This window comes from Piliocolobus tephrosceles, chromosome 2, assembly GCF_002776525.5.
Source record: "Piliocolobus tephrosceles isolate RC106 chromosome 2, ASM277652v3, whole genome shotgun sequence".
NCBI classification, from domain to species: domain Eukaryota; kingdom Metazoa; phylum Chordata; class Mammalia; order Primates; family Cercopithecidae; genus Piliocolobus; species Piliocolobus tephrosceles.
In genome coordinates, this window is record NC_045435.1 from 166,870,261 (window position 1) to 166,893,560 (window position 23,300).

Consider the following 23,300-nt stretch of genomic DNA (forward strand, 5'->3'; position numbering starts at 1 on the left):
CTCCAGACCCTGTTTGCCTGGGTATCAGCAGCAGAGGTTGCAGAAGACAGAATATTGCTGAACAGCGAGTGCACCTGTCTGATTCTTGCTTTGGAAGCTTCCTCTCAGGGGTGTACTCCACCCTGTGAGGTGTGGGGTGTCAGACTGCCCCTAGTGGGGGATGTCTCCCAGTTAGGCTACTCAGGGCTCAGGGACCCACTTGAGCAGGCAGACTGCCCCTTCTCAGATCTCAACCTCTGTGTTGGGAGATTCACTGCTCTCTTCAAAGCTGTCAGACAGAGTCGTTCGCGTCTGCACAGGCTTCTGCTCCTTTAGCTGAGCCCTGTCCCCAGAGGTGCAGTCTACAGAGACAGGCAGGTTTCCTTGAGCTGCTGTGAGCTCCACCCAGTTCGAGCTTCCCAGCGGCTTTATTTACCTACTTAAGCCTCAGTGATGGCGGGCGCCCCTCCCCCAGCCTCGCTGCTGCCTTGCTGTTAGATTGCCGCAGACTGCTGTGTTAGCAAGGAGGGAGGCTCCGTGGGCGTGGGACCCTCCCGGCCAGGTGTGGGATATATTCGCCGGTGTGCCGGTGTTATAGCGCAGTATTGGGGTGGGAGTTACCCGATTTTCCAGGTGTTGTGTGTCTCAGTTCCCCTGGCTAGGAAAAGGGACTCCCTTCCCGCTCGCGCTTCCCAGGTGAGGCGATGCCTCGCCCTGCTTCAGCTCTCGCTGGTCAGGCTGCAGCAGCTGACCCGCATGGATTGTCCGGCACTCCCGAGTGAGATGACCCCAGTACCTCAGTTGAAAATGCAGAAATCACCGGTCTTCTGTGTCGCTCGCGCTGGGAGATGGAGACTGGAGCTGTTCCTATTCGGCCATCTTGCTCCATTTCCAGAATACATATTCTTAATTGCAAGTGACACATACTCTAAGATCAATAACATGCTCAGCCATAAAGCAAGTCTCAAAAAATTAAAAAAAATCAAAATTGTACTGAGCACACTCATGGACCACAATGCAGTAAAGATAGAAGTAAGTACCAAGAAAATCTATCAAAACCATATAATAATGTGGAAGTTGAACAGGCTACTTCTGAATGACTTTTGGATGAATAATGAAATTAAGAAAGATATCAAATAATTCTTTGAAACTAGTGAAAACAGAGACCCAATATACCAGAATCTTTGGGACACAGTGAAAGCAGTGTTCAAAGGAAAGTTTATAGTGCTAAATACCCACATCAAGAAGTTAGAAAGGTCTCAAATTAACAACCTAATGTCACACATAGAGTAACTAGCAAAACAAAAGCAAACAAACCCCTAGGTTAGCAGAAGAAAATTAAATATATATATATATATATATATATATAGGCCTAAAGTTTTCTTTTTCTGTTATATTTCTGCCAGGTTTTTGTATCAGGATTATGCTGGCCTCATAAAATGAATCAGTGAAGAGTCCCTCTTTTTCATTTTTTTGGAATAGTTTCAGTAGAAATGGTACCAGCTCTTCTTTGTAACTCTGGTAGAATTCAGCTGTACATCTGTCTGTTTCTGGGCTTTTTTTGGTTGGTAGGTATTTATTAGTGCCCTAAGTTTAGAACTTATTATTGGACTATTCAGAGATTCAATTTCTTCCTGGATCAGTCTTGCAATGTATGTGTGTCCCAAAATTTATCCATTTCTTCTAGATTTTGTAGTTTATGTGCCTAGAGGTGTTTATAACATTCTCTGATGGTTGTTTGGATATCTGTGGGATCAGTGGTGATATTCCTCTTATCATTTCCAATTTTGTCTATTTGATTCCTTTCTCTTTTTCTTCTTTATTAGTCTAGTTAGCAGGCTGTTTTATTATTTTCTTTCAAAAAAAAAAAGCTTCTAGATTTGCTTATTACTATTATTATTATTATTATTTTTTGAAGAGGTTTTTGTGTCTCTATCTCCTTCAGTTCAGCTCTGATCTTGATTATTTCTTATCTTCCGCTAGCTTTGGGGTTCTTTGGTTCTTTTAGTTGTGATGTTAGGCTGTTAATCTGATTTTTTTTTTTAGCTTTTTAATGTGGGCATTTAGTGCTATAAATTTCCCCCTCTTAACACTGCTTTACCTATGTCCCAGAGATTCTGCTACATTTTCTCTTTGTTCTCATTAGTTTCAAAGAACTTCTTGATTTCTGCCTTGCTTTCACTATTTACCCATGAGTCACTCAAGAACACGTCATTCAGTTTCCATGTAGTTGTGTAGTTTTCAGTGAATTTCTTAGTCTTGAGTTCTAATTTGATTGTCCTGTGCTCTGAGAGACTGTTTTTTATGATCTCAGTCATTTGCTGAGGAGTGTTTTACTTCCAATTATGTAATCAATTTTGGAGTAAGTGCCATCTGATCTTACACAAACCTAGCAAAAACAAGCAATGGAAAAAAGATTCCCTATTTAATAAAAGGTGCTTGGAGAACTGGCTAGCCTTATGCAGAAGATTGAAACTGGACCCCTTCCTTACACCTTATACAAAATTAACTCCAAGTGAATTAAAGACTTAAATGTAAACCTCAAAACCATAAAAACTCTAGAAGAAAATCTAGGCAGTGTCATTCAGGACATAAGCATGGGCAAAGATTTCATGACGAAATTCCAAAAGCAATTATAACAAAAGAAAAAATTGACAAATGGGCTCTAATTAAACTAATGAGCTCCTGCTCAGCCAAATGAACTATCATCACAGTGAATAGATAACTTACAGAATGAGAGAAAATTTTTGCAATCTATCCATCTGACAAAGGTCTAATGTCTAGTCTACAAGGAACTTAAAGAAATTTACAAGAAACAACTCTATTAAAAAATTGAACAAAAGATATAAGCAGACATTCTCAAAAAAAAAAAAAAAAGACAATCATGTGGTCAAAAAAAATACAAAAATGAGCTCAACATCACTGATCATTAGAGACATGCAAATCAAAACCACAATGAGACCATCATGCCAGTCAGAATAGTGATTATTAAAATGTCCAGAAACGGCCGGGCACAGTGGCTGATGCCTGTAATCCCAGCACGTTGGGAGGCTGAGGCAGGCGGATCAGGAGGCCAGGAGATGGAGACCATCCTGGCTAACACGGTGAAACCCCGTCTCTACTAAAAATACAAAAAAATTAGCCAGGCACGGTGGCGGGCGCCTGTAGTCCCTGCTACTCAAGAGGCTGAGGCAAGAGAATGGTGTGAACCCGGGAGGCGGAGCTTGCAGTGAGCCGAGATCACGCCACCGCGCTCCAGTCTGGGTGACAGAGCCAAACTCCGTCTCAAAAATAAATAAATAAATAAATAAATAAAATGTCCTAAATAAATAAATAAATAAATAAATAAATAAAATGTCCAGAAACAACAGACACTGATGAAGTTGCAGAGAAAAAGAAACACTTTTACATGTTTGTGGGAGTGTAAGTTAGTTCCACCATTATGGAAGACAGTGTGGCGAGTCCTCAAAGATCTAGAGGCAGAAATACCATTTGACCCAGCAGTTGCATTATTGGGCATATACCCAAAGGAATATAATTTTTTCTATTATAAATATACATGCCTGTGTATGTTCATTGCAGCACTATTCACAATAGCAAAGACATGGAATCAACCCAAATGCCCATTAATAATATATTAGATAAATAAAATGTGGTACATATGCACCATGGAATACTATGCCGCCATATAAGGATGGAAATCATGTCCTAAGCAGCAACATGAATGGAGTTGGAGGCTGTTATCCTAAGCAAAATTAACACAGGGACAAACAAACAAATGCCACATTTTCTCTATTATAAGTGGGAGCTAAAGACTGAATACACATGGGCACGAGGATGGGAACAGATGATGGTAGGGACTGGTTGATGTAGAAGGGTGGGAGGGAGGCATGGGTTAGAAGGCTACCTGTCAGGTACTATGTTCACTACCTTTGTGATAGGATCATTCATACACTAAGTCTCAGTGACACGCAATTTATCCATGTAACAAACCTGCACAAGTATCCCTTGAACCTAAAATGAAAGTTAAAGAAAAGGAAAAAAAAAAAAGAAAGAAAGAAACTAGGTGGAAGGCAGGGCTGTTTACCAAATATTAAACAATTACTGATAGATTCCAATGAGAATTACATTTTCTGTTATGCATTTTCTGTCATATGACACAAAATATGAAAGTAATTTTAAAATACTTATCACTGTTTTATATTTATTTAAGTATTCTTATTTATAATGCAGTGTTCAAGAAACATTATTTGTGTATGATTTATTTTGAAAGAAAGTGTTTACAGAACACTTTATATGAATTAAAATCATTTTATTGAAATTTTTTAGCTAACTATGGAATAGTATGTTTTTTCAATGAGATAAAAGGCCAATAACATGTGTTAAACATAGTTCAAATAATATTAAATTGCATGTTGGATGAGCCATGGGACTTTCTCACAGAGACTTCTCTATTCCCTTAGCATAATTCCTCTTTTATCTCTAGCTGGGGGCAGAGTGAGGTCTCTTCTTGCTGGTCTCCTTGCTCTTTTCTCCAGAGAGAGCTCACCTATGCTCTTTCAACATCAACATTTTTACTTCCTAGATGGCATTCTCTTGTTCTGTCTCTTATCTTCTTCCAAGTTAATAACCTTCCATGCATTCAGTGCTTTAATGGCCTTTCCAGCTGGAGATTATTTTGTACTACAGACCACCCAACACCTCCAAAGCAGAATCCAGTCTCTGATGCCTGCAGATCAATTTCCCTCCTGAGGCCTTTCTTTCATGGATTCAGTGGATTCAGTCTATACCTCATGGTGTTCTTGGACTCCTCTTCTGATAGAGTTATTAAAGACAGGTAACATGTGCTAAATATTTACTAAGTAACACTGCACGCTCAACATTTCACAGGCATGATATAATCCACTTCTCACACCAACACTATGCAGCTGCTGCTGTGAATAACGCTATTTTATGGGTGAAGAAACTAAAGTTTGATGTGGATAAACAACTTCTTCTGGTCACAAAGTTAATAAGTGACAAAATGGAAACACAAAACTAGATTTTTTAGACTCTAAAGCAACCAAGTATGTGTTCTTAACTACTCTGCCAAAAGGATTCTTTACCTCATGACTGGCCATTTATCAAGCTGTATTAGTGTTGTTTAGATATTTCAGGTCCGGTTCTACCAAGTCCCATTCCCTTAGTCCCAGTTCAGGTCTTTAAATATCAAACAGGAATAAACATAACCACGTCCTTGCTTATATCTGCCTTACTTATGCAAGCATCCTTCTCTTTAATGCTTTCAACATATTCATGCCTAAATAATTGTTTTAAATTATCACTTTTATTATCAATATCTCAGCTATTTTAAACAATTATTGTGTCCCATATAGGCTAAGTCTCAGATAACCTGCTACATCTTCTGCCCCAACTTCTATGCACAGTCTCCGTCTACAAAATTCCTTCTGCAATTGTTTTCGTGCTGTGACTGCATGATCCCCAAATTTCAGTCTTCTCTTTGGCAGATACTAAGTGGATGGGCATCTTATCCAAGAATACCCAATCTACAGGTGGCTCTATCTAAAGAATGACTTACCAAATCAAACTTCTCTCTCAGAAATTTGACCACGTAATAAAAGCCAACTCAGAGCAAGAAAGAGTAGCAGTAGAGATAGTCACAAAAATATTAATCAGAGCATGGCAATAGTTGGAGGTATGAGAAGGAAGCAAATTTAACTCTTATTACTGAGTCGATGATATAGTACTTTTGTTTCCTCAGAGCCCTGGAGCCTGAACCACACTCGGGTATGATAATCTGGTCCCTGTGAGGCCAGGTCAACTTCAGTTTTTTTTTGTTTGTTTTGTTTTGTTTTTTCTTTTTTGATGGTTCTTTGGTTATTTGGAGATCTTGCCATGCATTATCTTCATTTCTATGTTTGCTCTGAAAAAACATACAGACAACAAAAAACAACTACATGTTACTTGAGGAATTTGAGTAAGGTTGTGTTTTTTTCCCTGAAAGATCACAACACAAGATCTTTGCTTTTTATTGCATTAATTCATATAATAATAATATAAGCTGAAAATCTGAAAAGCTTTGGTCTAGAACTGTACTGAATTTTGGATTTTGTTAGATTTTGGAATATTTGCATATGCATAATGAGATATATTGGGGTGAAGATTAAAACCTAAACCACCAACTTATTTATACTTCATATGCACCATATACACGTAGCCAGAAGGTAATTTTATATAATATTTTAAGTAATTTTGTGCATGAAACAAAGTTTGTGTGCATTGAACCATCAGAAAGTAAAGACGTTACTGCCTCAGCCAGCCACAGCCACAGGAATAATATCTGATTGTTTGGCATCACCATCATTGCTGACTGTGAAATTATATGCTACCAATAAGCAATTATTTTCTCATACTTATTCACACACGAATACTTAACAGTAAAAAAAAAAAAAATATATATATATATATATATATAATGTACCATTAATACAGTGAAAAATCAATGTGTTCGGAGTAACTAAGCAACACAGTCACCTCACCAGAATACCTATAGAAGCTGTTAAACAACATCAACAAACCATGGGAAGATTTTGTTTTTTTCCTATCATGCTGTATTTTGATTAAAAGGTTAATATACACTGCATTTTATTTTTCTTTGGTGAAAACATACCATCAGAAGCAGTTGAGGAACCAGGAAATGGATTCTCTAGGGATGAGAAAGCATTCTGCTTGGTGGCTCTTTAAAATATTTTCTCTATGCTCATTTCCTTCATTAACAATGGTTTCTGTCTTAAAAGTTACTCTTTGATTTTCTAGACTGACAATTTCTTCTTCTCTTATGAGTGCACACTGTTCTAATCCTTTAATTAGCCCATCATATTACACATTTTCACCATATCATCATCAGCATTACTTTTTCCTGTAGAGTTAACATCACCCTCATCATCACTGGTATCATGATCACCTTGATTCAGAACCATTTTGTCTATTTTCCCATTAGTCAATGAGTTAACACCTGGAGTCTCATTATGGAGGTTAAAAGCTTTTTTGATATTCACTTCTTTCAGCTTACTATGGATTCTGAAGATATATATTTTATATATATAAGAAGGTCAGACATCAATTTTTTTTTCTCACTTGACATATGGAATCCTTCAAAGCCACGACCATGTTCATCATTATCACTGAACATAGTGATATCACAGGCAAGAGGTTGTGTCAGGCACTCACAAATGTGTCTTTAGTCACTGTGTTCCAAGCATTGGCAACTGCATATGTGGCATCTTTCATGCTAACTTCCTTTTGAAAATCTTCCACATTCATGCCTCTGTTCATTGTTGCTAGCATGCTATTCAAAAAAATGTTTGCATATTAGTCTTAATTGATAGAAAGATATTCTGTTAAACTGGCTGAATTAATGAAGTTACATTTGGGGGAAACTATGTAGCATAAACATTATTTTCTCTGAGAATTTCAGCTGGAGGATGAGCAGAACTGTTGCCATGGAAAAACAAAATCTTGTTGTTATTATGTAGCTCAGCTTCCCTGCAGTGAGCATAAGTCACTTGTACAAAATATTTGTGAAATAAATCTGAAAAGATGTTCCTGGTGGTCCATATCGTTTTGGTAGTATAATAGTGAACTTAAGTAACTCCTTGAAAACAGCAAGAATGGAAGGTTTTGCCTATCATAGAAAGTTTACACTTATGCGTGCCTGCTTCATTAGCACATCCCAATACAGCTTATTCTGTTCTTGACATCCTTAATACTTAGGGGCTGTCTCAAGAACCGCCATTATTGTCTTTCTGTGGTATTTACACCAAAATTAGTATCATCCCTGGCATGTTGTTTCATCAGCATTATAGAATTGTTCCGGCTTCAGATTTTTTTCAGTGATAACCTTGACAAACTTGTCAATAAATTTATTTGCTGCTCTATGATCAGTGGATGCCTTATCACAACTCTTCAAAAATTTAATATCATGTCTTTTCTTAAATGTTCACCATAAGCTTCTTAAATACTAACAGTTCCCTTCAATGTTCAGTTCTTTGTGATAAATCTTTACTTGGTTCTTGATCAGTGTACCATTAAGTGGCATGTGTTCATTGCAATGCTAATGGATTCACTCTTTCAATACGTAATCGAGATCCTCATGTTTAGTTTTTTGCAGTGTTTCTCTGCTTTACATTACCTGTTCATCACTTTCAACACAGAACTTCAACAATGTATTCTTCTGTTTCTTCAGGTCATATATGCTGTCATTCCAACAAACGTCTTCGGTAAGACATTTCATACTCACACTGCTGTGTGGATTCTCAGAGAGCAGAAACCAGCTGTGTCTGTTTTCTCAGGCAGCAGTATGAGCATAACACAGCCTGACTTTCTGTGTTATAGACAAACATAAACATTTCCTCTTGTTCTTATTACAGGTACCCACAGGGATACCTTCAGATCTTTTTAACATTTCCAACAATATTTCTGCACCACAAAGCAGAGAATAAACAACAACAACAACAACAACAACAACGAAAACACAGAAATAGCTTGGGCCCATGTGGGGCATCATGGGAAACTTGCTGTTGGTGCATCTGGCATGCACCTGTGCCATTTTTTACCCTTTGTGGGCATGCTTATGTGGGAGAATCTGGGCATACAGAGTAAGGAGATATCACAACTGAAGGAATCTGGGAGATACTTTTTCTCTTGAAGATGTGGCGTGTATTGATCAGGGTTTTCAAGAGGGACAGAACTAATAGAATAGATGTATATATAAAGGGGAGTTTATTAAGGAGTATTGACTCACATGGTCACAAGGGGAGGTCCCACAATAAACTGTGTACAACCTGAGGAGCAAGGATGCCAGTCCGAGTCCCAAAACTGAAGAACTTGGAGTCTGATGTTTGAGGGCAGGAAGCATCCAGCATGGGAGAAAGATGTAGGCCAGGAGACTAACCCAGTCTAGTCTTTTCATATTTTTCTGCCTGTTTTTATTCTGGCCAGGCTGGCAGCTGATTAGCTTGTGCCCACCCAGATTGAGGGTGGGTCTGCCTTTTCCAGTCCACTGACTCAAATGTTAATCTCCTTTGGCAGCACCCTCACAGACACACCCAGAAACAATAATTTGCATCCTTCAATCCAATCAAATTGACACTCCATATTAACCATCATATGCAGTAAAAGGTCTTTTGTGCGTTTTGACCGTGACATGTCACATGAGGTCAGACGTAAAATTTTCCACTTATGGCACCATGTCAGCTCTCAAGATGTTTTAGATTTTGAAGGATTTTGGATTTTACAATTTTTGATTAGGGATGCTTTACCTATAATAACTACTGACAATTACTACTAGTACCCCATCTATCAGGAACTGTGCTAAGTTCAAATATCTTGTCTGATTTAGTTCTCACGATCTTTTCAAGTAGGTTGCGTTAACCTTCAATAAAAGATAAAGTAACGGAGGCACAGTAAGATGCATTAATCAACCCCAAACCATACACCTAGTAAACGGCAAAGCAGGGGCTTAAGATCAGGTCTGTGTGATTCCAGAATCCACATCTCTGTGATGTTCCACCAACTCTTTACCTGATTTTAAGGACCCTGTAATTTTCTGACATAGAACTCTCTGACTCATTATTCTGTTTTTATGAAACTAGCATTCTTGTTGTTTCACTAAAATTTAGTTTTATTTTATTCACCTGTTGTTTTGTTTTGCATTTTTTAAGGAGATTTTGTTTCTTGAGCCTAGATTATCTTTTGACTTCATGTAATTAAACCCTAACATTTCTTTAAGATTCAGCTCAATCCTTAATTATCTTTAAAATTCCTTTTTCCACCCCACTTATTCCACAGCAAGAACACACAATGTTACATTATTTAATCTCTCTTTCCACTGATTAATATTGCTTCATATAAGTTTTTTCTCCCTGTAAGGTCAATTTGGTATCTGGAATCATGTCTTATTTTTTATCACTGTGAAATCACCTTTATAAGGTGAAGTCATGGTAGACTTTACCACATCACATATTTAATTTTTGTTTGATTAAAATTTATTTTAAACTTATTTATTATCAATATGCTAAATTTAAATTAATTAAGTACTATGTATAAAATATATAACGTGTTTAGTTTTACACTGAGAGATTTGAGAGTAAAGTACAACTTCCATCAATCTTAAAGTCATTTTAGTCACTTGACAAATAATTTTTCTTTATTTGTGGATTCAAACGATGTATGTTAATTTAGTTTTATTTCTATGCTAGTTAAAATAGAAAAGATGACAGTGAACATCTCTGTTTTTGCTGCTCAGCTCTCATTCTCTCTGTCCTCCTGGTAGCAAACTCACAGTTTTATTTAGTGAACAACACTCCTTTATTCTTAGTCCATAGAATTCAGTTCAGAAATCACCCCTTTTGGCTCCTGGCCCTTTGGAACTGCATTGCTTTGTTCACTTTCACTCAGGAATAACAGGAATCCAATCTAAAAAAAATAAAATTCAAGGAGATCTTTTTCTGGAACTATAGAAGGAAAGATACGATTCTTCTCTCCTGAGTATGTTAGTAATGAGGAGGATGTGGGCCTGGAACTACTTGAGAAAATAAGAGGTGCCTGAGAATAAACCCAGTGGAGAAATAAGCAGAGATAGAGAGAAACAAAGTTTAGACGGTATTGAACAAGTCCTTGGATCAAACTGTGTCACAACCTGCTCTCATCTCTACAGACGCCTGAGCCAACAGGTTTCCTTTTTCGGTGTAAGTCAGTCTAAGCTGAGATTTCTGTCATGTAAAATCACAGGAGTTCTAATCAATTTATGTTCTTTTATCAAATAAGAAATTACATTTTTCATTGTCCATCTCTTCCAAAAGAAACAGATAAACTCCATACATCCCACTTACTCTATATACTATGTGGTTAGCCATTGCATTGTATAACTTTCAAAGGGCTGATAATAGGTAAAAATAGACAAATAGTAAACTCTGATACTGCTAAGTCTATATGCATCTTAAAAAATGTCCATTTTCTGCATTTTCTGTTACTTCAACCAGATCTATATATTCTGTTTTTGTTTTTCTTTTTTTCTCCTATTCTTGTGCTTTGTGTTGGTATAGGAAGGTGGTATCTGCCCTAGTTTATAGGAATGTGAAGGTGTCAAGGCTTGATAATTCACCTGAAGTTAACAGGCATGTATAGGCATGACTCTGTACATAAGACATGACCTACATATTTCTAGACTGACTGGATAAGTCTTCAGGGCAAACAATCCCAAATTAAGCAATACACATCAATTGAGTTTTGAAATAGAAACGTTTTTAATTTCTTTGTCATAAAAAAGTTAAAAGATTTCTAGCTGAAATGTCTTGCTATTGCATTTGGAAGTAAGCTGATAACAGTAGTACTTCTCACACAGACGTATTATCGACATGCATTACACTAGAATATTTATTAGCAGCATTCATTGAGCTGTAAATCACTGAGGAGGTCCAGGATTAGCAAGATACTAATGTTTAACTGCACAAGATTACAGTTAATTTTATCTTTCCAAGTATTACAGTTTATAAAGACAGTCACATAATTTCAGCTTAAATGTCCCTTAAGTAATCATTTTACTATAACTGAATCTTGCTGTTAACTGAGACTTTATAGAAAAAGAAAAATCTGTCAGAATTACAAAAGCCTTAGTTGGCTGTGAGTATGTTGAATACTATACCACTCAGGAAGTACTTTGGACTTGGTATTCTCATTGCAAGATCTAGTCTGCTGTAGATTAAATGCTTAGGTTCCTCCACATTTTTATATTGAAAACCCTAATCCTGGCTGGGTGCAGTGGCTCATGCCTGTAATCCTAGCACTTTGAGAGACTGAGGCGAGCAGATAACCTGAGGTCAAGAGTTCAAGACTGCCCTGGCCAAAATTATGAAATCCCACCTCTACTAAAAATACAAAAATTAGCCAGTCATGGTGGCACGCACTTTTAGTTCCAGCTACTTAGGAGGCTGAGGCACTAGAATTGCTTGAATCCAGGAGGCGGAAGTTGCAGTGAGAGGAGATCATGCCACTGCACTCCAGCCTGGGTGACAGACGCGACAGAGTAAGACGCTGTCAAAAAAAAAAAAAGAAAACCCTAATTTGGAGGTTGGGACTTTAGAAGGTAATTAGAGTTAGATGAAATGATGAGGGTGGAGCTCTCATGTTGGGATAACGCCCTTATGAAAGGCTATCTATATGTATCATGTTAGGATACAGTAAGAAGGCAGCCATCTATAAACTAAGGAGAGGGCCCTCACCATGAACTTGACCATGCTGGCAGCCTGATCTCAGACTTCTACCCTTCAAAACTGAGAGATATAAGCATTTGTTGTTTAAGCTATCCAATCTATGGTAGTTTGGCATAGCAGCTCAAACTGACCGAGATACAGACCATACAAAAACAAATTATGTATCTATTAGAATGTTTACGGCTGCAAGTAAAAGAATACCCAATTAATTAAATGTGAATTAAACAAAAAATGTTTATTATCTGATAAAAAAAGAAGCACAGAGTAGGTTGGTTTGGGTTTTAACTTCTGTCAAGGTGTTATTTAGGACCAGGGTATTTTTCTGTTTTTTCCCTCTTTCATTCTTAGAGCTACAAAATAACCACTGAGCAACACGCATATCTTCACGCAACACGTAGAAGAGCAGAAATAAGTCTTATATATTGGTTATGAAAATCTTTCCTAGGATCCCAGCACACCTGTGATTAGTTCCCTTGACCAGCACTGGTTTATACATTTAGTGGAATGCATAAGCTGGAATAATTTTTGGAGAAGTGAGAGTCTGATACGTTCATTGTCTAGAGAGGGTAGAGAGAAGAGAGAATTTGTATGTGAACCACTAGTGTCTAAATTTTCAGACTGTCTTGCCATCTGATTGCTTTTCAGACAGTCAGAAATAGCTCTTTGCCAAATGAAAGAGTATATTAGAATCCCAAGTTAAAGATTGATGGATTTGCCTTTGAGAAAGGTAGAAGGGAAACTTCCACTCAAATCCTTCTTTTTTTTTAAGACTCTTTTTTATCTAGAATTTGGATTCTACCTAGACAGTGGGTCTGCAAGCTAAAGAAACCCTTCCTAGTTTGATCTGTTGTCAATAAATGCATCATTTTGCATTATAATAGAAACTATGCTCTTAAAAAATGGGCATGCTTCCTTTCATTCATTGTTGTAATTTTCCCTTTGGGCCCTGCTGTTGTCAAAGGCCTATGTGTGTTTTATAAATGGAGCTCTAGGCTATTGTGCTATGATAGAAATCTACCTTATTTAAGAATAGGAATCTTTTCTATATTCAAGACAATATAAACATAATTATGTTGTTTGGAATGCCCTATTTCTGACATGCTTCTTATCCTAACAGCTGCTTTGCTTTTAAGCTTAAAACGCTAATATTCAAGTGAGCACACACATACAGACACACACTAAAACAATAACAAAACTCTAAAATATGCCAGACCAAAGCCTAATTAAATTTATAATATTTAAATATTAATGATACATTCCTTTTTCTACATTCATTACTTAACATTGTTGAAGCATTGCTTTGCTACTTTTAAATTTTAAATGCAATGCAATTAACATTTACTGAGTTTCTAAAATATAAAAGTCATTATACTGAGTTCTGTAGGGACACAACTAAATAAATTTGCTTTTTGTAAGAAATTAATCATTCACAAATGATATAGATCAATATGTAAATAACTTTAATGCAAGGTATCAGCCATGTACCTGAAGTTTAAGCAATGACTATGGTTACAAGCAGTTAAGCTTCTCTGGCAGGATCTGGGGAGGTTTTGTGAAGGAGTAATCTACAGGTTTGACTTTTAGGATGGACAAACAAAGGAAAGTAGGACTCTTGGCACTCCAAATTGTGAGATCTAAACAAGAAGAAATGCAGTGCGTATCATGAGGTAAGAAAATGAGTGGTCAGACAGTCAGACTATAAAGTCAAATTGGACTAAAGCAGGCAAGGGACTTGAAATACTGACTTGGGCTGGTTTGAAAGCAGTATGAAACAGGATGGAAGCAACACTAAGCTACTGAATATTCCTGGCCATAGCCAAGGCACGATCGCTATGCTTTAGAACTCCCATACCTCTGTCTGCAAATCACTAACCTTTGTTGAACACTCTGTTCCAGTCAACAGTCTAAGTGCTATAATTGTACTGATTCATATTATCCTTAGAAAAACTCTGTTAATCACTTACTACTATAAACTCACATTGAAAATCAAGAAATGTAGACAAGTAGAGATTCAGAAACTTGCCCAAGTTCTTACAACTTGTCTAAGGTCACACTCTTAATTACTACCTCTGTGAATGAGAAGAAAAATAATTATTTCTTTTTAATAAACAGTATTTACATATTTTTGTTAAAAGAAAAAAGATCATATGTCAAAGTGCATATTTCTTATGTTAAAATTATTCATCTAATGATTTACCATAGCAAATTTTCAATATAAACTTCAATTCCTGTAATTCCCTCCACAAGAAGAAATCTCATAGAATAGTTAAAAATACTGCATTAGTTATAAATCTTTCATCTGAAAAAGAAAACTGGAAGCCATTCAGAATATTACAACATTTACAGTATTTATTATTTAAAACAAAAAGGAAAAAGCTTTATAATACCTATTTAGTGGATCCATGAAACACTGGAATTGCAAGGGACTGAATTAATCATTATCTAGGCCAGAATTCAATCTGGCCGCCCTCAGATATTATTTATTTGCCTGCAAAGCGATGTATTTTCTGCTTCAAATTAATTACATTTTCTAATTTTTCTGAATATTGAATAAATTCCATTTTTTCTGAAACAGAATTAGTTGGCAATTAAAAAAGAATTGGAAATCCAATCTAAAAATATCTATTTCCAGCATCTCATAAAAGATGAAACATGGTGCAATGGGGACCACCCATTCCTATGACAGCAGTCAACTAGAGCTGAGTACAGACTGGTTCATTCGGATGTATTCTGTACTATTTGATTAGTCAAAGATCATGTGTTGGTTTTACATTAATACATAACCAATTATCATAAATATAGTAACTTATAACAATACTTATTTATTAGCCTTACATTTTCATAGGTCAAAAGTTTATAGTAATTTGTTCTCTACTTCATGGGTGGCATCTCTGCTAAGGGTCTCACAGGGCCACAGTAAAAATGTCAGTCAGGCTGGGCTCTTACCTAAAGACTTTAGGGAAGAATCTGCTTCCAAGCTCACCCCGACTGTTGGCAGAATTTTGTTCCACATGGTTGTAGAACTGAGGTCCCCATTTCCTAGTTGGCAGTATGTCAGGGATCATTCTCAATAATTATGGGCCACTCTTAGCTTCTTTCCCTATGTCCCCTTCATCTTCAGAGCCAACAGTGGAATATCTGTCATGTTAAATCCTTACTTATTTATTTATTTATATTTTGAGATGGAGTCTCAAGCTGTCTCCCAGGCTGGAGTCAATGGCACAATCTCAGCTCACTGGTTCAAGTGCTTCTCCTGCCTCAGCCTCCTGAGTAGCTGGGATTACAGGTGCCCGCCACGACGCCAAGCTAATTTTTGTATTTTTAGTAGAGACAGGGTTTCACCGTGTTGGCCAGGGTGGTCTCGAACTCCTGACCTCGGGTGATCCACCTGCTTCGACCTCCCAAAGTGCTGGGATTACAGGTGTGAGCTGCTGCGCCCAGTCGAATCCTTATATTTTTAATCTCTCTGAATTTCCCTTCTACAACCAGCTAGGAAAAACTGTCTGCTTTTAAAGGGCTGATGTGATTAGTTTGGCGGTCATGTGACTAATCTCATTTTAAGGACAACTGATTAGTAACCTTCATCTGGCAAATACTTTTGATCATGTAATATAATAAGATTACAGGAGCAACACCAGCGCTGATATTACGGGACCATTTTAGAATTCTGTATACAGTAGACAGCAGTGGTCTTCTTGACTATTGTAAATATAAAAGTACCAAATGTACATGAATATGTAGAGCCATTGAAACTCTTGTTACTGGAAGGAGATATATTGGTACTGCTATGCTGTAATGCTATTGAATAGAACATGTGCGTGCATGCTTTGTAACACAGAAATCCTGCATCCAGGTACATGCTCAATAGAAATGTGCATTTAATATGCAAATTAGGACTCACAGCAAATGTTCTATGGTTGTGTAATATCCCTTATAGAAAATACAGAAAATCCCCCTTTAAGGTATGCCTTATAGAAAATAATCTCATTTTCTGAATATTACAATTGATTTATGGACAGTGTCAACATTGCAGTTGTTGGCCATCTTTTGAATATTTTTGAGGTCTTCCATTTATAGCTGACTGTATTTTCCTGAAGTGCATTAAGGAAGACCCTTGGAAAAATTCTATACATGAGATTTGAGACTTAACGCTCTCATATAACAATTGTTTTAATTAATTAATTTACTTATTTATTTATCGTAGGAAGTAGATGACACATTTCAACTTTGGGTATTGTCTATTATCTTAGTTAGGTATGTAAAAGTCTATGCACTCCTTCCCAGAGATAGGCTATGTGTTTGCCTAAGGGAGGAGAATATGTAACATCTGAAGTTCTTTACAGAGTCCCTTTGTCTAGAAATTGTTTGTTTGCTTTATTCCCCCTAAAGAATTGGTGAGACATATGTCCCTTTGTATCTCAAATAAAGACAGAAATAAAATATGATTGGATGCTACTTATAAGCCACTTATTTCAGTTCTGACAGAAGGAAGAATAATGGTCAGAACACCTGCTCTTCTCCGTTGCTGAAAGGTTGACCTGGCAGTGGCTCGTTTTAGGATGTTAGACAATATCCTTATGTGTTCTCCGTCCCCAGCAAGGTACATACTCAGGATCAACAGCAGCTATGAACATCAGTGAATACCACCTTAGATGAAAGCTTTCAGCAGAAGGACAATGTGTTGGCATTTTATGTGTTAGGAAATAAAAGCAGAGGGAAATCATGAAGCTGTCTCTGATATTCTCAAAGTTATACCTTATTGCAATTAAAATAAATCATAGGGTAATCTCAAACATAGAATATAGATGGCCCTAAATTCAGCTGGTCCTAAGACACATAGACAGTCCGTTGTTTTTCCTTTTTCTCCTTTTACCTAGTATAAAATGTTAACTTCATAAGATTTTTTACGTCAAGAAAAACATCATTCGCATTTTATTTCTATTTAAACAATATTTGTCTTTCTGCTTTTCTAGAGCTTTTCCCAATTTAAGAGACTTCTGTTGAAGTTGCTATATATAATTGTACCTATCATTATTACCTTTGATAGTCATTAAAGTTGTTAACAAATATTGCTAATTTGTTGTCTTCTCTCCTTCTGGGCACAGGGTAGGATTTTACTTTTCCATCAGTGAATACTTCACTATGTGCCCTTTTCTTTCTATGATGTCAACTGGGAATAGAAGTTTCGTCAGCCTGGGCCGCAGAGGAAGTAAGATAGTTGTGTAGAACAGAAGTCCAGCCAATTTACAATAGATGTAGCATAAAAAATATTCCTGTGTTGAGGTTTTTGAGTTTGTTATTGTAGCACATCCCAGCTATCCTGATTTATCCGTGGTCAGGACAGTTTTGAGACTCCTTCAAGCTTGTCAAAATCATTCTGTGATTTCAATTGAAATTCACTAGCACATGCAATTTGCATGGACAGAACAGAGGTTTACAATGTTCAAATGTTAGGCTTTTGTTTGTTTTGAGGCAGGGTCTCACTCTGTCACCCAGGCTGGAGTACAGTGTCACAATCATGCCTCACTGCAACCTTGAGCTCTCTGGACTCTGGAAATCCTCCCACGTCAGTCTCTTGAGTAGTTGGGACCACAGGTGTGCACCACCATACTTGGTTAATTTTTGTACTTTTTGTAGAGACAGAAATTTGCCACATTTCCCAAGCTGGTCTTGAATTCCTGGGCTCAAACTATCCTTGCGCCTTGGCCCCCAAAGTGTCAGGAGCGTAAACCACCACACCTAGGAAAATATTAGTTTTTCACTGTTAAATTATGTGATTACTTTTCTATCATGTCAAATATAACATAACTGAACTTTAAGTTTTCTTCATTTTTTTTTCCACATAGGAATGAAATTTGACTTTCAATAAAAATAATCATTTTCTACTTCATCAATACTCTTTATGAGTTGGTTGTTTTGGGGAAGACATACCTAGCGGTCTCCTCATCTTTTATGAACTTGTATTCTAAGTTATAATAAACACTAAAGGCACTCCAATTTTATTAATGCCTTGTTGACAACATGCATATTCTGCAAACATATTTTGCTTGTTAATGTGTAACAAACTGACACATGAATTTGAATTGCTCTTGACATTCTTCTGCCCACCATATAAAACATGTTCACAAATCAGCTGATACATTTTAAAGTTTTTTAATGTTTTCATTTAGTGCCAGTTTTAGATTCTGAAAATGGTGTATAATGGTTCTCAGATGAGCTCTAAAATAATACCTACATGGAATTTGGCATATTAGAATGATTAATTGATTATAATTACTTTTACTTTATATAGACAACTGATTGTGAGTTTTGATTGATTAGACTAAAATGCAGATGTAGAATTTCAAATGTCTAAAACACTTGGTTTTTCCCATAATCTATTGGAAAGTCTTGCAAAAGCCAGGAGAGGGCTGCTGCCTGGTTTTCAAGGAGCAGATATTATGTTGGTGAATTCACCAGAGTCCTTGAAACTGGTAAATAACCATTGAAAATCAGTTGATTTGTTTGTAATAAGCAAATTAACTGTTGCGTGGACCACAATATTGATGGAAGAACCATCTCATTCTGGGAAACAACAAACAAAAACTAGATTTGTTTGTAAACATAGAATTAGAATAGGGACAGCTTGCTGTATGCTTTAAATGTGTAATGGCTTAAAACAAATCCCAATTATTTTATTTATATAATGATAAAAATACTATTGCCAATTGGCCTTGCACACTAGAAAGCAGTTGACTTAATATTTACTTTGAATGTTTGCCTTCATGCTTCTCTTTTTGCATAGCTTATGCTACTACCAACTTCATTTTGATTGATAGCTACATTTAAAAAATATGTTCATATCAGGCCAGCATGGTGGCTCACACCTGTAATTCCAGCACTTTGGGAAGTCGAGGCAGGCAGATCATGAAGTCAAGAGATTGAGACCATTCTGGCCAACATGGTGAAATCCCATCTCTACTAAAAATACAAAAATTAGCTGGGCATGGTGGCGCGCACCTATAGTCCCCAGCTACTCGGGAAGCTGAGGCAGGAGAATCACAAATATATATATATATATGTTCATGTCTTAAGCTTGGTTATAATGGGACTTACGGGTCTGAAAAAACTTCTTTTTTTTTTTTTTTTAATGTAACATTGCTCATCTCTGTTTAATCTCCTCTGAGTGGATTTGACAGTGAGACTCCCCCAAGATATTTCCCTTATTTCCAGACTTCTGACTTATCTCATTTAAACATTCACTTACTGATAATAGTAGGTGTTGCCTGGGTAGTAAAGACAATGGTCATATGTTCAATTTTCTTGATAGCTTGTTTTTTTTTTTTTTTTTATGTAAGCAAATTTCTAATAGTCCTGTGAAGCACTTGCCAATTGTAAAAAAATCATCCATCTGTGAATATTTGTTTTGTTTCTTTCATTTTTCCGCTTCATAATTTATTTTCACTTAGCACAGATGCTCTGTAAAGAATGATATGAATTCTTGGAGTTTTTGCAAAGAGGATGCTGTTTGAGGTCTACATCATCAAATGCTCATTGATTCCTGAAAATATCATCGTCAATTCAATCAGTAAATTTCACTTAAAAACATACAGAAAAGGCAATTTGACTTTGAGTTCCAGCGGAAAATGAACACCTATTAAAAAAATTGCCATCTACCATGAATGAAGTATTTTGTTTTTATTTATTTATTTATTTATTTATTTATTTATTTATTTATTTATTTTAAGACGGAGTCTCGTTCTGTTGCCCAGGCTGGAGTGCAGTGGCGCGATCTCGGCTCACTGCAAGCTCCGCCTCCCGGGTTCACGCCATTCTCCTGCCTCAGCCTCCCCAGTAGCTGGGACGACAGGCGCCTGCCAGCAGGCCCAGCTAATTTTTTTGTCTTTTTTAGTAGAGACGGGGTTTCACCATGTTAGTCAGGACGATCTCAATCTCCTGACCTCGTGATCCACCCGCCTCCGCCTCCCAAAGTGCTGGAATTACAGACGTGAGCCACCGCGCGCCGCCAGTATTTTGTTTTTAATCTGGTCTTTTTATAAGATTGTCTCTATTTCTAAGTTGTGATTATTCATTTTAAAAAAGTGTAGTTTGATTCTATATGAACACATTACTTTGAGTACGATACAAATTTTTGGAGTTTCCCAATGTATTATTTGCTTTTTAAATTGTTCCTTTCAAAACAGTTAAAAAGAAGAGAACAAACAATTGTTCCTCCATATTCTTGGAATAGTTTATCTTGCAGAAGCTGTGATATAATCTTGTACTTCTTTTTTCTTTGGCATTCTGATATGATTATTCAACATTTTATATATGTTGGGCTTACAAAGAAATCTTTAGATGATCATACTGAGCTCTATATAAGACTTCCACTGTCTTTGAGCTTAAATATTAGGTAAATTCTCTTGTTGATTTTACCTTGATTTATATTTCTGAAGAATCCCATTTTTGCAAGAAATTAAAAGGTCAGAACAATAAATCAAAGAACTGCTACTAAAGTTAAACATAACACATATTATTTTTCCAGCAATGTAAAAAGGTGGCCTTTTCTAGTTATTCTGACAGATAGATTTGAACCATCTCAAAAACTGATATTGAGGCTAAAATAGAATAATGCAAACATTGAAAATACTTCATTCAAGAGCAGTAGCACTCTGACTCATGTAACATGCATGTATTGAGTTTCTTTACTGTGTAAAGGGCAGAAAAGCAATACAGAACTGATCCCCAATGTACTACAAGTCACCTTGGTACAGAGGCATGGGATATACAGAAATCAGACGACAAAAAAATCAACATGATAGTTCAATTGCATATTTATATCTTTTATTTTTAGCAAATGAGAAGAACAAATAAAATTTCCAGAAGATCAGAGTAGCAAAGACACTTTTTGAAGGTAGTTATGCTTAGGTAAAAGTCATAGGCTGGCAGCTGTGACTGTCATTATTTAGCAGCGTCCTAACAACAGAACCTGCCTTTTATTTAGCACCATGATAGTTTTCTAAGCAGGGTTCCTTCAGTCAGCCAGAAAAGTCACATCTCATTTGGTAAATACTAACAAAAGGGCTGCTCCCCAGGGCATCTGGTGGGGTACTTCCAAGATAGGTGGTGAATGACTATTTGTTTCATTGTTTTACAATGAAAGAGACCTTGGAAGATTGTAATTTTGAGAACATTGAGTGAAGTATGTGTTTTATTCATTTGTTTGAAGAAATACTATTTCAGGTTATAGGAAAGAGTTGACTTTGTGTATTTTTTTCATAGGTCACCAAAAAGTTGCTGGATGACAAAGAATAGCTGCCTAACGAGTCACATTTTGACAAAACTGAATGGTAATAGGATGAAAGGGAAAACGGATGCAATAAGATTCATTAGATTGAGCCATATGAAATTGCTGATATAGACCATATTTAACCTCAAAAGTAGCCATTTAAAATTGAGCAACCAAATAATTAGAACTCATTTTGTCTCATTTTTGTCTAAAGCCCTCAAGACTGGTAGTGGTGCAACAGATGCCAATTCTCCCAATTCAACCCTTTCCAAGAAAGGTGTTAGCTCTTTTAACCAGGATGGGCTAAGAGATGGTTAAATTGATTTTGCCTGCAGTGATCACCCACCTCCAACCATAAAAGCATGGAGAAAGAAAATTGATGGAGAAGGCTTCTTTTAGAGAATGTGGGAGACAGTTGTGCATTCTTTCTTCCAGGCGTAGGGGGAGAATGGATTCCTGCTACACCTTAAGTCAAGTGAAAAGAGTCATAAGGCATTCCCCATCTCAACCCACAGCCTGGAGGGAGCCTTCCTGGAAACGTTTTGAAAGGAAATTAATCCAAAACAATTCTTGGGTGACAGTCTATCCAGGGCCTGAATTGTTGTGGGTTCCAAGTCTTAGAATCAGTCAGGCACCCTGTGCATTACAGTATATAGTAGGAGGCTGCAGCAAAGGAATTTAAAGACTCCCATAAACGCAGATAGTGAAAAAAATCAGGTTGGGATATATGCCAGTCTCACAGGACAAGGACATTAATTCACAAGTTATTCAATACTGCTGTTTCTCTTTAATCTCTCTCCTTGAGTCCTGTCTTAGAGAGATCGCATACTTGAATCTGTGGCTAATTATACAATGTAAAAGCACAAAAATAATGACACAACATAAGCTGGGTTGCCTTGCCTAAGCTAAGGTTCTCTTTCATAACCTCTTGCTTTTGCTGTCTTATTTTTCTCTCTCACTATTACCTCTTTTATTTTTGTATTTGATTCTGAGCTACTTACTAGGTCACCCCTTCCTATGGGAAGTTTAGATTCCAAGGCATGGAATGAGATTGCCACTTCTTTGTTCAGGCTATTAGATTTCTACCAGCTCTCCAAGCCTTGCTTAAGTGTTCTCCCCTTTCACCCTTACTCTAGGAATTCCCGTTCTCCACTAAACAACTCACCCCACTACCACTTCTCTTTTCCCCCAAGGTTCCTCTATGGACAAAGGAACTCCTTATCTTCAGAAAGCTTTATATTGCCCAGGCTTAAGTAAAACAAAATACTCATTAATTGTGATGACCTTTAGGAATGGCAGCAAGGGATATCCAGTAAACTTAATAAAGGTAATATTTAGATGGTTCCTCAATGTATATAGATTCCATATCAGTGCAGTTCCACATAGTAAGCACAAAATATTTTTTGTCTTTTCAGATCTGGTGGCAATACCTCACACAAGCCCTTTGACTTTACTTCTGAGTTATTTATTACTGTGACTGATTCTGCACATAATTTTGGATTCCATCTTTCCCATGATTCTCAGTTGTCACCATTGCAACATATCTGAAAATGCTCTATGTTGAATTCTACTAAAAACAGATATAGAAAACATACTCACATGCATACAGCAAATTGCTTAAAAATTCAAGAGAATATGGTCTCATGGCTAAACATCTGGCTTATTGATGGGAAAAAGGCAAGGGAACAACCAACTACTTTTATGAATAAAAGGATTATAACAGAAGATACCTTTAGAACATTTTTTTTCCACTAAATGATAATGCTGTCAAAAATTCACTC